We start from the raw sequence: 15801 nt of genomic DNA on the forward strand, positions 1-15801 counted from the left end.
GATTGTTTATCACTGACCTGTGATATGCCACATATTTGAGGTAAGGCCACTTAATGGTCAGATCATATCTGTGGGATTTCCTCTGCTGAAATGTGATTTAGAACAATTAAAAGCATCTGTTCATGAGAATATGGGAGAATATTGCCCTAAGGCTACAATACCAATTGAGTTGATACCTGTTGCCTTAGAATTATCAGTAGATGAAATATATATTAGTTATAGTTTTTACTGGATACTTTAAATGTTGTCCAGTGATAATGCAAGGTTGTTGTCTTCTGTATTGCTTGGAGCTCTTTTAAGAGGCGGGCTATATGCTGACAGCAGTAGTAATAATAATTATAGTGTTACAGGTTTAGTTAGTTGGTTCTTCATTATTTATTAGATTCAAAGTGTCCTCCAAAGTCTTAGATAAATATATGAGACTGTATTGACAGTTAATAGTTGTAGATCTGGTTGTAGGTTTTTATACTCTGATCTTCACTGTAGCACTAGACCTTGTGTTCTAGTGGGAAAAACACTTATTTTGAAGAGTAACTTTATTGGTGTCTCCTGTGTTAAAGAGATCATGGTAAGAAGAAGCATCAACTGGCATATTTGGTGTCTGCCTCGGGTTCTAGTGGAATGGACATGTATAGTGGAACATAACAAAGCGAAGTTCACTTCTTCAGCTTCGGAGACGTTATATGCAGGAGAGGAAGAAAATTAAGCAAGGAAATCCTTGTTTGATTTTCTTGTAGCTGAACTCAATATGGTCCTAATAGGTTCCCATTTTACAGTAGAGCAAAACAAAAACATTTTCTTAAAACAAGAAACTTAGAACATTTTCCTCAACTCTATTGCTTGTATGTATTCAAGGTACTGGATGGATTGTGTTATATTATGGTGTACAGGATATATTCAGGATATTGCTTTTGTTAAAGAATGCAATTCATTTGTGCTCAAACTTAATTAAAATGTGCCTGTTTACTAAATAATTATATCATTCAAGTTTATAATGCTCTGGAAAACTGAGCCTGAATGATGGGGACCAGTGGGGTGGGGAGAACAGTGGAATAGCATTCTGTGGCAGCTTTAGTGCCTGGTTTTGTTATTTGTTCAATCCTTATCCTTCAACATTTACCTTTGCACATGCCTTAGATTCCCCAGACTGTCTTCTGCTGAGATCAAACAGTCTTTCCTGCCCCACTATTTTTGAATTAGGCTAGGAAGGTTTCTCTACCCTTGTAAGGCTCTGCATTAACCCCATCTTTTCAAAGAGTCACCAAGGGAATGCTGAACAGCCATCCAGCCTTGATCAGCAGACAGAGATTGTGTAATCGGAACGAAGAGCAATCTTTTCCTCTTGCTATGACAAGGGGTATATTGTTGAGTTAGCTTTCCATGAGATCAGAGAAACGGGTCTGCAGGTTTGTAGAAATGTTATGTCAAGAAAGAATATATGGGTGAAATGGAGAGATAAGAAACTATTTAGGTTGCCTACACAGCCAGACTATAGTGGGAATAGAAAGTATGGTCCATCAATTATGGCAAGAATCTGTAGATTTTGTATGCTTCCCTGATCTGCTTTTGGCATATTTTTCAACTGCATTTTACAATAAATAGAGATTTCTGCATGTCCTGCAGTATTCTTCAAAATAGTGTATAAACTCTCAAATCTCCTAAAAAATTTCAACAGACAAAACATTAAAAATCAGGTGGAAAAAAATAAAAAGGAAGAAGAAAAAGGTAGGCAATTTTAAAACATATGTTTACCAGGTTACAATCTTAAAAGCTGTGTCTAAAACTGTAAGCTAATGCAAGCATTGTTTAAATACTCTTCAGTCTCCCTATTTTCCCTCTGACAGTATAACCTGATTCAAGAATGTACTAAAATGCAGAAAAAGAAAAGGTACACATTGGAAATCAGGAGTATATCCTGTGGCTTCTATTTTGTGCTTTCATTAAAGACAATATTAGAGAATATTGAAATTATAAATTGGAGGGGCTCAGAAATAATGGGTTCCCATTTGGGACATGTCAAGGCATTCTAGCCCCCCCCCCATTTAAATATGAATAGTTGGTCATTTGCTTTCTTACTAGGAGGGTTCCTTACTACTTCCCAACCCTTGTTCTTTATTTGTTTAGTCGCTTCTGACTCTTCGTGACTTCATGGACCAGCCCATGCCAGAGCTTCCTGTTGGTCATCAACACCCCCAGCTCCCCCAGGGATGAGTCCATCACCTCTAGAATATCATCCATCCACCTTGCCCTTGGTCAGCCCCTCTTCCTCATAGAACTGCTCTACTTCAGCTTCTTCAGCATCTGTGGTTGGGGCGTATATTTGGATCACTGTGATGTTAGATGGCTTGCCCTGAATTCGAATTGAGATCATTCTATCGTTTTTTAGATTGTATCCAAGCGCTGCTTTAGCCACTTTACTATTAATTATGAAGGCTACTCCATTTCTTCTGTGGTCCTCTTGTCCACAGTAGTACATTTGGTGGTCATTTGATGTGAAGTGGCCCATTCCAGTCCATTTCAGTTCACTGATGCCCAGAATGTCTATCTTTAATCTTGACATCTCACCAATAACCACATCCAATTTGCCCTGGCTCATAGATCTTACATTCCAGGTTCCAATGGTGTGTTGATCCTTAGAACATCGGATTCGCCATTCACCACCAGCACCGTCGGCCACTAGTCGTCCTTTCAGCTTTGAGCTAGCTGCGTCATCACGTCTGGGGCTAGTTGAACTCATCCTCTGTTCCTCCCAATAGCATTTTGACCATCTTCCGACCTGGGGGTCTCATCTTCCGATGGTATACTGACATATCTCTGGTTGTACTGATCCATTTAGTTTTCACGGCAAGAATACTGGGGTGGGTTGCCATTACCTTCCCCAGGGATCGCATTTAGTCTGACCTCTCTGTCATGACCTTCCCGTCTTGGGTGGCCCTTCATGGTTTAGCTCATGGCATCATTGAGGTGCTCAAGCTCCAGCACCACGACAAGGTAACAATCCTTTGCTGAAGTTCCCAACTCTTACTTTTAGAAAATCAAGAGTGACTCAGTCAGGAAGGGTAGTAGTGATTGATAGGCACACTGTAATGTTAGACATGTTAGGCAACCCTTTCCTCTGGAAAAAGTCACTCCCTCAGCTACTTGGAAGAGAAAGATAGAAAATAAATAAATAAATAAATAAATGGGAAGGGCCCAACAATCACTGGCATCAAGGATGCCACTGTTGGCATGTGGGATGTGTTCCTTGTGAAAATGTGACCCTTGGGGGAATGTGATCCTTGACTGAACCTTCCATTAGAAACAAGGAGTAGGGGAATGTAGGTTAAAATGTCTTGCAGCTGAATTCACTGTAAAATAGTAGGGCTCTCATTCTTTTTTCTCCACCATTACTAATAAAAATCTCATGTCCAAAAAGTTTTTGCCCAACAGCAGGTAAATTTGTCGTGGTTGAAACTCACTGGTGGGCAAAAAAGGACAAGAATCATTGGTAGTCTAATGCTTTAGTGAAGTGATCTGAGCACACCTCTCAAAACATGTAAGCAACTTTGCCTTAAAATTGGGGAGGGAGGTGTCCCCATTGCTCTCAGGGCTTTAAGTGCATCTTTTTCAGATGCCCATGCTCCTTTACTTATTCACTTGTACCCCCTTTTCTGTTTTTTCTTGAAGAACCAAACATCAAGATAGCAGTCAAAGAAATTACAGAGGCAAAATAAAAAAAGGAACTAAACTCAAAGTGCATGGGAAAAAAAAGAAAAGAAAACTGGAGTACCTACACGCATGCGTACATGATTTTAAGGAGAAATAAAAACATTGAAAGTTTGAGAGACAGAGAGTGCTGTCATGCTGCCTACTCCCCTAATGACTTACATTTACTGAATGTAAACTTCCATATTCAATATTTCTTTCTAGAACCTCAATATAGACAAAAGTAATTTAATGGGAAAACATTATTAGCTAATAAACAGTGAAGAGACCTGAATGCATTCACTGAACACATTTTTAGTGCTCTTTGTTATGTTAATTTCCCAGCCACAACAATTTCCTACACTTTTAAGTATCATTGATAAAATCAAAGATGTATTTTAATTTTACAGTATTTTGAGTTAATCCTGGCAGTTAATAAATAGAATCTAAGCAGATTCTTATATTGTATTAATTTACATACCTTAGGAAATATATACTATAAATCAACAGTAAGATATATTGTAAACACTGGTGGATAATTTTCTCAATTTCTTCAAACACTTTTGATCAAAAAGACAGATATATTGGACATTGCCACTTAAGATGGCAATGTGTGCTAATTTGTTTACAGTCAATATAATTTTGAAAAGTTTCAATTTATATAGCATAATTTTATCAGAGCCATGTATGAATTATCTTAAATAGATTTTCAGTGCCACAAAAAGTTCCATAGAGATTCAAGTTCAAGCCCAAGTTATCCTCCCAACTTTTTTTTAAACATTCAAGAGAACCTGTTTGCTCAATGTATGAGTTTTATGATACTGTCAGTATTCTATTGTGTTAAATGAAAAAGAACTATATCATTCTTTAAATGTTAAGGATTTTAGTCAATGACTTCTAGATAGTTTATGGAGGAAATTATGACTCGTGGCAATAGGAGGCACTTTGAGGAATACAGCAAGAAAAAATGGATGGGCTGGGAAGTGGTCTATGCCACTGAAGGTTACTGATTTGAAGATAACATAAAAAATGAGCTTCAATCACCTGAGATAATCTTACATTCTGATCTCTCTAGAACAAGGGGAAAGATTCATAACTTCACCAAGATCAATAAAAGTGAAGCTCTCCAATGAAGAAGAAAAGAAGAGTGATGGTAGTGGGAGGCTCATGATTGAATTAGAAAGAAGCAGCTATATGGGGACCAAGTTAGCTATTCCAAGAAGTGGGATGTTTTTCTATTGGGATGTCTTTCTATCCAGGATGTGGTAGAAGATTACCAAGGCTTATCAAATTGATTGATTCCTAATCATTTCTGCTTATCCATATGGGGACAAACAATACTGCTAGAAGAAGTCAAATAGTTCAGAAGAATATAAGTGACTATAAAATGTTGGGTATAAAGGTTAAAGAGTTGAGAGTAGAAATAGGTAGGTGGAAAATGTGGGGGTTGAAGATAGTGTTTTCATCCATCATCTCTGTTGATGATCAAGGGACCAGAAGAGAAAGCAAAACCCTGGAAGTGAACATTGACTATGAAGTTGGTGTCATTTTTTTAAATAAAGGATTCCTAAATCATAGCCTGCATCACCAGTATAAGAACCTCTTTGGTATGGATGAGCTGCACCTGAAAAAGACATAAAAATAGGTTTGGCAAGAGCTATGTAAATATTAACAAAAAAACAAAAAAACAAGAAGCAGGGATGGATTTAGAGAAGAGCTACAAAGATGAAACATGGTCTGTAACCAATGATTAAAAGAGCTGGGCATCTTTAACTTGAAACAGATAAACCAAGGGGAGATATGATGGCTATCTGCAAATATCTAAAAGGCTGTCACATGCAAGAGAGGGTGGACCTGTTCTCTGTTAATACTGAGAGGAGAACAAGGACCAAGATGAATAGTGGAAAGGAGATTTTGGCTGAACATTAGGAAGAATTTCCTGATGGTAAGAACTGTGAAACAATACACATTTTTGTTAGAACAGTGATGGATTTTCCCTGTTTGGAGGTTTTCAAACTAGGGGCTCTTGGACACCTGTCATGGATGGCTTAGTGAATTGCTATACTGAGCAGAACGTATAGATCCTAGATGACATATAGGTCACTTCCAACTTGAACATTCTATGGATCCAATCATTGTATATTCATGCATGGCCCTTGAAACACCATACCTACAGTTAAAAAAGAAGCTTGGCAGCTATTGAATGGCCTTATTGAGATTTACTGTGCTTCAAAGAGCAAACATAAAGATTGCTAGAGAATTTGCAGATAGTAATACAATCCAGTGGGAATGAAACTGTGCTGCAAAATTTTTTTTTTTCACTTACTTCCTTTTGATTAACTATAGATACGCCATTTTTATATTTTTAACTTGTGTTCTGTATTCCATAAAAAGGGGGTTCTAGGAGACTCCCTACAACAGCCAAGGAAACGACATTTTAATCTAAACTAAAAGAAATTTTGGATTTAGGTAGATAAGCTTGATAGAACTGAAAGAAACAAATTGTAGACCTGGGGCATAGTTAAAGGGACAAATTGCAACCATCTCACTGAAAGAAAATGAGAGAGAATTGTAAGAGAATGACAGATAATTTAAAAATGCTACAGGTGCTGTCTTAAGACTCTGAAAGAAAGGAAAAACGTACAGTACATGTAATAAACATATAAAATGGACACATGCTGGATTGGATATGGACAATAATATAGTATGCAAGACACTTTGCCCTGTGTTCCCATGACACAGTGGGGCTTTTCAAGATCAGTTGAATTAACATCTGGGTTCAGAGGAAGCACCACTAAGGTAAATTTGCAGCATGTCTCTGGAACTGTGAGGTGGTGGTTTCCCATTGGTGGGATTTCCTGCTCACCATGCCTTCTGGATCCTCAGAGTTCCCCCATCCTCCAAAAGTCAATAAGCTGTTTTTATTGGTTCTACTGACTTTTCTGCTCCTCTGCATGCTGGCTGATTGATTTTTATTTCCTTGTCACAAATAAGCATAGTGAGGAAAGGTCAAGGGGCAAGAATATTGGTCAGAACAGCATTTTTGGTATTCCCTCTTGACTGGCTGAAGGAAGCTTTGGTCTACTCAGGGAGTTTACTCCATAGGAAGATGAAGACACTTGCAAAGTAGTTTAAATGATGGTTTAAGAAAGCAAAGCCAGCAACAGTATGGAAATGTCCATTTACAATTGACCTATTGAAGCCAACAGGACTTAAACATTAACACACTTAAATCCTATTGATTTCAGCAAATATGTATGACTTAAGCTGGACCCCATCCTTTAAAAATATATAAGCATGAAGAATCTTAGTTTATGGAAATTAATGTATCTGAAAGATATATATCATATTTATCTAGTTTACAGTAATGATCTCTTTTGTTTTCATCTTCAGACTGGTTTATGTTGTGGTAAATGACAGAGATTTCCCTGTTCCATTTTCCAAAGAGAAAGAAGAGAGAAGTGGCTGAGTTTTTCTTTGTAAGCTTTATATGCTGAAATTTATTCCATTATTCTATTAAAGAAGAAAATGTGCAACATGTCTTACACCTCAAGGCATCTCTCAGTACATTTTCATCTTCTCTAATACCTGTAGCTTCTTTTCTATGCTAACATTTCACTGCAAGCATTTTATACTCTGTCAGTTAAGTCTCCCTTGAATGCCTATGGCCTTCTTGTCTCTTGTGGATCACGCACATTGGCCCTTTCAGATCTCTGATGGGGGTAGCAAGGACCACAGTGAGTGCACTGTCAAGTAAACAGATCAAATAGCAGCATGTCCTATAATAAACAGCTCATGTATAAAACTATTTGAAGCAACAATGCATTACTCTCTTTATACTTTTTTTATAGAGGCTCTTTCACCGATTGTATATTTATACATTATTTTTGCCCACCTGGGCAACAGATGCAAACCAACTGAAAATGAAAAACAATTGTTAGTCACTGCAGCTTTTTAGCTGTGGTTTGATTCTTAATCAGGAATATAATACTAGATGGGCAATGGCCTTCTTTGCGCCTAGATATTTGGAGAGAACAACACCACATACATGAACAGTTTTGTTGATGCTCCGAGTCTCAGCTAAAATATGCTCCTGCTGCATTGCTTCTAGCAGCACAAGCCAAATCTTTCTCCTCATTTGATACAGTGACCTCTCAAGTGCATCATTGCCCTGAGGGCTGAGGGCAGTCCAGCTACTGTTAAACCCCTTGGGTTGATAATCTTCTCCCACATTTGCCCTTAACACCAGACATACCACCATTAGCTACAGCTCCACTGGTGCTCATTAGAGCCGATCAATATAGACTAACACAAAGGATGCTACTGCACCTTCTGTTATTTCTCCGTTACTGCAGATTTACAGACTTTCTTCTACAATATGAGTGATGTGTTAGACAGTTTGGATAGCTACAGAAATCTCCTCTCTCTTTGCTCTCTCTTTGTCTATCTAGCTATAGCCATCTATCATCTATCATCTATCTTATTGCTGAGTATTAATTTATTTTAATATCAAATACAATTAGTATTAAATGCTCTTTAGCAAAAGCTTTAATGGTATTTTATGTACTTTTTTCAAGGTGAGCCTCCATCTAGCTTAAGCATTGGAAGAGTTCTGATGAAATTAATGGATGATATTTTTTCGTCTGAATTGAAATATACCTCTTGGTTGAAATGTAGTTTCACAATAAATTGAGCAATTGCTGGGGAAGGTAGGACAAGAGTAAACATTTGAATTTAGGAATAAAAGGAATATGGATAATGTATTCCTTGTTTCTACCAGTGGTGACACCAGATATTACATCTAGCTATCATTCAGCATTACAATGGTAAATCTTTTTTTCATATCTTCTAATACTAGTGGGACAGAATGTCTAACAAACACTGGAAACATGGACAGGAAAGCAGGATGATTACAGGAGGGAGCAGGACTGTTATAGAGCAGATTCCTTAGTTCAGGGGAGGGGGAAAATGAGAGAAAAAGACTCAGAGTAACTCCACCTTAATTACACTAGGTATAGGTTAATCCGGAGAATTGCTTTGGCAAGCTTTCAAGATTCTGTTGCATTATCCTACTAGAAATAAAGATCAGAAATCCAAGTGATTCTTGTTTCCTGAGTTTGCCAACCACAAAGGGCTTCACAGCTGAGAATGGAAACTACCTGTCAGGAATTGTTTCTTATTTGGTAAGCAGTGGTTCAAGTACTAAGGTGTTACAACTCTTCTGATGTTATTATCACTTTTGTTTAATGCAGGTGTCTGAATTACCCAATTAAATTAACTGTATTTCCTTCCATACAGTTTCTCCACTATAGGGGATTGCTTGAAAAATAGTGAGTATACATGGAGATAAACTACAAACATTTCCATGATTGCATTGCCTGCAATAATCAAACGTAAGGTGGAGCATGAGGGGAGTAAAGGAGTAGAATATTTGCAGGGGTAAATTAGTCCATGAATGAAATAATGAATGTGGGATTCACTGGAATGAGTAAAACATTCCTTGTTAAACAGCTAGGCCCTAAAGCAATTAAAAGTGAGACTACCAGAACAAAAAGAGGGTTCATACAGAATTTACTATCTGTTCTGTTTCCTCCATAGTGCTAATTCATGCAGTAAAATTGTGTTCCCTGTAAATAAAAGATCTGGGAAGCAATTTCACAATGCCCAAGCATTTGAGTTACTTGCAGTGACAAAAGCTCATTGTAACACATATCATTATTTGTTCTTTCCTCCTGAAAACCCCCTCTCCCCCCATCTCTTTTCTCTCTCACACACAAACAGCAAGTATGAAGATTCCTTTGCCAGGTTGACTGGGACATTATAGAAAAACACATTTGCTTATGCGTTGAGAAGATACTGCAACATTTTGTTGGAGGTCACCACATTTAACAGTCTCTGGCACAAGTAAAAGGAAATAATTTATTCAGATAATTTACAATAGTTTTTATTGTAGCCAAATGACACAATAGAATACTCTCACAATGGAGAACAGGTAGTCAAGATGCAACATATTTATGATCAATATTTTAGAGTAAGATGGAAATGTACAATTTAATTACTATTTACAAGTCAAAATAATATAGTTTAGGTTTGGAATGAACTTAGAGATATTTTGAAGTTTACATTCCTATTCAGGATGAATAAATGTAGAAGGGAAGGTGGTACTTTATCAATTTTTCCTTGAACATCTGAACATATGTGATGACACTAAGTCAGAAGCTGACAATGCTTTTTAGAACAATTGAAAGGGTCTTAGGATAGTTAAAAGCATTAGTTACTTAGTGTCAGGATGATATAAAGATGGTTGTGATACAACCACAACCCAATATGATTAAATTATTTGGATTTAAGCACATATTTAATACAGTCCTTAAGAAAACAATCCTTCTGTTTCATTGAGCATGGGACTTAGATAGCAGCTTAAATAACAAAGTCACAGGTACTAAAAGCTGTTGTTATTCCAAGTGCAGATATACAGATGAGGCTCCAAATTATTATATGAAACTAGTTTGTGCCATTTTTAAACTGTATGGCCAACAATTCCATGTGAATACCACAATCCCAATTACATCTGCCCATCCCATCAGGTCTGGCAGAAGAGGTAAGTTCTGGGTCCTGTCTGTGAAGGAGTTACATCTGATGGGATCCAGGAGATGAGCCTTTTCTGCCCTAGCACCTGCCCTGTGGATCATCATACCCCCTGAGGTGAGATTGGCCCCATCTCTCCCGACCTTCTGGAAATCCCTTAAAACTTGGTTGTGTCAAGAGGCCTGGGGATAGCAGGGGAATGGTAATTTGATTAGATGGTTGCATTGTTTATAACATGAAGCTATCTCAGCCTTTTATAATAATTCTTTGTAATTTTGAATGTTTTAAAAACTGTTTTTATGAATGTTTGTATGCCACCCAGAGTCACATTGTGTGAGATGGGCAGCCACATAAATATGATTAACAAATAAATAAATAAATAATCCTATGAATTGTAGACCTCTGCTGAATAGGTTTGGCAAGAAGAGAGTGAATGCAATAGCAAATTGTCATGTCATTATGAAGCTCCTTTTAAATAGTAAAAGGATGTCATGTGACTTCAGAGGAGATAAATAAATGTATAAAAATAATAGCAAGTATTTTTCCTGTACCAACCAAGGTCATACATGGTCACTATGAAAACATATGCAGACTGGTCTGGAATTTAATAGAGAGAATAATGTTTTGTAAACCTAACATAACTTAGACTTAGAAAGGTGAGAAATATATCTGTATGAAATGGATTAAAATTTGCTGTGGAATTCATAATAATGAAAAAAGCAGAAAAGGAAAGTTGGTGGTTATATAACATGTTCAGTAACTCTGAATGTGTCAGTCAAAAAACATCCAGGAGCCACATCCATCTTTTAATATCCAGGTAGATATTAAAAGATGGACATTCTGGAACATAAGGAAGAGTTTAGAAAACATGAGGTTAAATTCAGGATTAAAAAAAAAACAATTGCAGACATCCAGATGGAAAAGGAGACTTAATGATAATCTTCACCTCCCTTTTCCTGAAGATTATGGATGAAAAAGTAAACCAATTTAAGGTATGTTATAAGGGCAGGAAAGTCCAATGCATTAGATGGAGCAATGGCTCAACAATATAGAAGCAAGCTAAAAAAGCAGCAGCTGTTTCTAATGAATTTTCTAAGACTATTCCTAATATATTGCATATGAAATGCCAGGCTGACTCATCATAGTATTATAACAATCCTGTACTGGTTATTTCAGGTGACTAAAAGTCCACAGGAAATACATTTTTAAAGGCCTATTGTAGATGCATAGAACATCATGGGAAGTAGGTGACCAGTTTAACCCCATCCACTTCTGTGATGGAGCCAATGAAGCTCTCATTGCTAAAGAAACACTTTGCTTCAACAACCAGTTAGTCTGTGGTTGCAATCAAAGAAGAAATGCACAGTAAGGGCCCTACCATGGAACCAAAGGGCATTGGAAGACTGCCTTTTCTGCCTTGCAAAAAGAAAATAATTGAAATGGAAAGCCAGCATGCTTTTATCCATCAATTAATAAAAATACATTCCCTTTAGTGCTTATTTCTTCCATTTTTTCAGTTAGATCTTGAACTTGCCTTATCTGTCCTTATCTGTCCAGCACTAAAATCACCATAATCACCATCATTCACATTCATATAACCAGATGTTCACCCCAAGTTTTCTTTCCAAATAACTTTAAGTCTCTGAATTATGATTGTATAGTAAACCATCAATATAAAGTGGAATAATTACTGATATCAGTATCCTATATTCTATGGATAGCCATGTTGTTCAATTTTGGCTATCACAATGGTACTTTGTTATCCAGCATGGTTAAAGACTACTGCCAGTTACATCCATGCATGGCAAGGTTCTTATTTACAATAGATCCTAAGCTGATTTCTGAGGCACATGATGTTGTACGTTTGTAGAAGCAACTCAGTTCTATATTTGAACAATATCTATATGTAAGACTGCTTAGGAACCCTATACGTACTTCCAGCTTTCATTATGAAAGAGATTTCTTACCTATAAATGTAAAATACTAGAATGTTGGAGAGGCAACACTCCATGCTTAGCCTCAGTTTCAGAAGGCACAGCAAGAACTTCATTGCCAATTGAGGACTATATAGAAGGAGATATGCTCAATTAAGCCTCACTGATAATAGATATACACTGGAGAAAAGAGAGCATGCCTGTTAAAATTAACAGAATGCATGTGAAACATTTGGTTCTAGGAATTCTAATGGAACTTAGTGCACCATTCTCTGTGCTTGGATTCATCAATCCTCATGGGCAGTGACCCAACTTCAGGCCAGAATTTTCTCTCCATTCTTAACAACAGGACTTTTCGCCAGCCTAACAGTTACTTAGATTGACATTCCTGAACTAAAATTAAATATGAAATGAGGCATGGATTACTGAATAATGCAACTAAAGTACAAAATATTAGGTTTAGCCCACACTAGTAGCAGTGCTATTTTTGGTGTCCAATATCTGAATTATTTTAAGCTCTGCATGGTTTAAACATATGTGAAATGATGGTGAAATATATTATTTCAGTTGCCTGTGGTGCTTTACCTTCAATTTAGATGCAGCTGTAATATTTTGGCATGTTTTTTAATGATTTGTGCTTGGATTTTGTGAGTTGATTTTAGTGGCAAGTTGGTCTTCCAAAGTTACTTAGAAGAAAGTGTTTGCAGATGTATGAGAAACTGAACTTTACATTTAATGATTCGTAGCTTCTATTTATGGGCTCATCCGTCTGGGTCCATATCTGGAAATATATTCAATTTATAAATGCAGTACGTGCTGAATATGGAATATAAACAATCAAGGATGTTATTCCCAGTGCAGAAGCCATGAAGAAGTATGTGGACCAGTTAAGTAAAATAATATCAACAATAACAGTACTTTGAATGTAACATACATGGGACTGAAATAAATATAGTGGCCTTATATTGGCTTCTATGGCATTCACAATGCAATTTATTTGTTTTTGAAGAAAAAGTGTTTCTTCTTCTGTCTTTTGTGGTCATATACACTCCTAATGAAACCTTTGCAAGTGAACTATTGTCCATCTAAACTGATATAAACAACAATAATAATTTTATGTATATAACACCATGACTATTTCCTGCAATTGACATTTATAAATACACACATGCCTACATTCAAATGCAAGAAAAACACCCCTTTCATATATTTTTAAACATAAAAATGTGGGAGAAAGGAAAAAGATTGAAACAAAGTAAACCAATGTTGAATTGTCTGCTCTACCCTGAGAACCTCGGATAGTTCTTACAAATCTATGGATTGTGAAAAGTAATTGCAAAAGAACCCATCTGAAAAATATATGAGTGATGGGATTTATGAGAAAGGCATGGTAATTTATAAATGTACAGAACAGTTATCTGTTTTAATAGACTTGTTTATTGAATTAATACTTTAAAGTTTTCCTCTTAAATTAATATACTTGCTTTGATCCAGGATATATAGGAGTTTTACCACATGTAAACTGTCCATCTCCTCCAAGGCAACATATCTATTGTGAGAGAATAGGAGATTATGGATTGCTGTTTTTACAACTACATATTTATGTTTCTAATTCTGTTATCCAAGTGCCTACTTGCCCCTCATACACATTCAATCCATAACTTAGCAAGCCAGTATAAAGGGGGAAAACAAGTAATATAGGAATAGGGCACTTTTATTTTAATCTGTTTCATTTGTTGGAATTTCTGTATGTTTTTTTTTAAATTTTTACATCTCTTGGCTTCCTTTCCCCTTATTTATTTCACAGTAAGTTTTATAGATTTTTAAACATATTTTGCAATTTTGGGAATCTCAACTTGTAGCTGAATCTGAACAGTAAATTGTTAAATATGCAAAATAAATGCTGATGTTTATTTCTAAACTGTCAGAAGTAGTAGGCTTCTGGTTACATACAGTAGTTGCAGAAGCATCGAAGAAAGACAGAACTGTTCACGCAGGATTGTTTTTTAGTGTTTCTATATAATTAAGTGAAATTAAGCTAAGAAGAGAGAAATTTAAATGTAACTGAAATAAATGAAAAATCTTAGAGGCAATCACTTAGCAGTGATCCAAAATTTCATCATTCAAAATTTAAATTGTTGCTTGTAAAATTAAAGGTGTACTTATATTTAATTTTCATATTTATTAGAGAACTGAAAGATAACCAGTGAAATAAACATATTTTTAAAAAACATTTTCTAAAATCTTAATGCCCTTAAAATCACTCTCCATCAGGCAGGAAAATTTAGCATAGCTCACTACATACTTTGCATCATTTTTATATTATGTATCATTCTGATTCTTTAATTGCACAAGTAGGATGCACAAGTAGGATGGCTGTGCTTTCAAAAAAAGTAAAGTAATAGCTAAATACCAGTTAAATAAAAGGCTGTTATAGTCCTCTACCTTATCATGCCATATATAAATATAAGGAATTAAAAGCAGCATTCATGACTATGAGGGAAAAAAAACATTCAAGTTAACTTGAGCAGAACAGAATAGAACAGAACAAAACAGGTCTTTGCTGTTCAATATGAGAAAGTTGTGTTGGGGAAGGTGGTAAGGACTATAGGAAGCAGGACCAACACCTCTCTCAACTTATTTTAAGCCTTCTTGAATCTTCCAGAACATGTGAATATGCATGTATGAGAAGATACTTGAGTAGTTTATTACTGAAGAACAATATTTAAATATTAATTAGTAAACATTAAAATATTTACTCTTATTTAGAAGCATCACAGAAGTCTCTTGCTCCTGCCCTCAGAACACCCAGGGATTTGTTTTCTATGATAGTAGAATTTAAAACTAAACACTAGTATCTTTCAGTGGAATCAGAGCTGAACTAAAAAGACTGAAAATGATTGTTTTTGGCACTGCTGACAGGAGTAAAGATGTATATATTTGGGGGAAAATGAACTGTAGTGAAAGGGCAAGGGTGTTGCAGAAGAAAAGCCGGTGCTAGTCTGTTCAGGGTGATGGGTGTATAAAATGAAATATTTGGTCAGTTTTAAAACGATTCAGACAAACCAACTGACAAAACACGCAGAAGACATAACAACTGCTTATGACAGAAATCACAAGGGATTTCTTCTTTGTCTTGTTATACTAAGAGGATAACTAAATTATACTACTATGATAACTAAATCATACCATTATGATTATGTAGGGAAAAACCACAATAAAATCATCTCACAGCAGAATTGAAGGTTTGTCCTTAAATGGAGGAGGAGGGGGGGGACATTATAAAATAGAAAGCTTAATTGTAAAAAAAAAGTTTATTTGACTTGGGTTTGCTGAGAAAAGTTGAATTCCCTATGCAAACCAGTCATTTCAGGACAGGCACTATAAACGTTTCAGAAATAGGGGCATGAAAGAGAGAAGAATGCTAATGGCACCACCTACCAAGGTGAAGGAAGGGAACTAAGGGATCCCTTAGTAAAGGACAGACCTCGACAGTATTTCTCCTGGTAATGGTGCATCCTTTTCAATGTGGCTGATGCCTAAATTAATTGAAATATAATATGGTTTATGTGATGAGCCAGGAAGGGGCATGATA

This window comes from Candoia aspera, chromosome 6 (assembly GCF_035149785.1).
Source record: "Candoia aspera isolate rCanAsp1 chromosome 6, rCanAsp1.hap2, whole genome shotgun sequence".
Lineage (NCBI taxonomy): Eukaryota > Metazoa > Chordata > Lepidosauria > Squamata > Boidae > Candoia > Candoia aspera.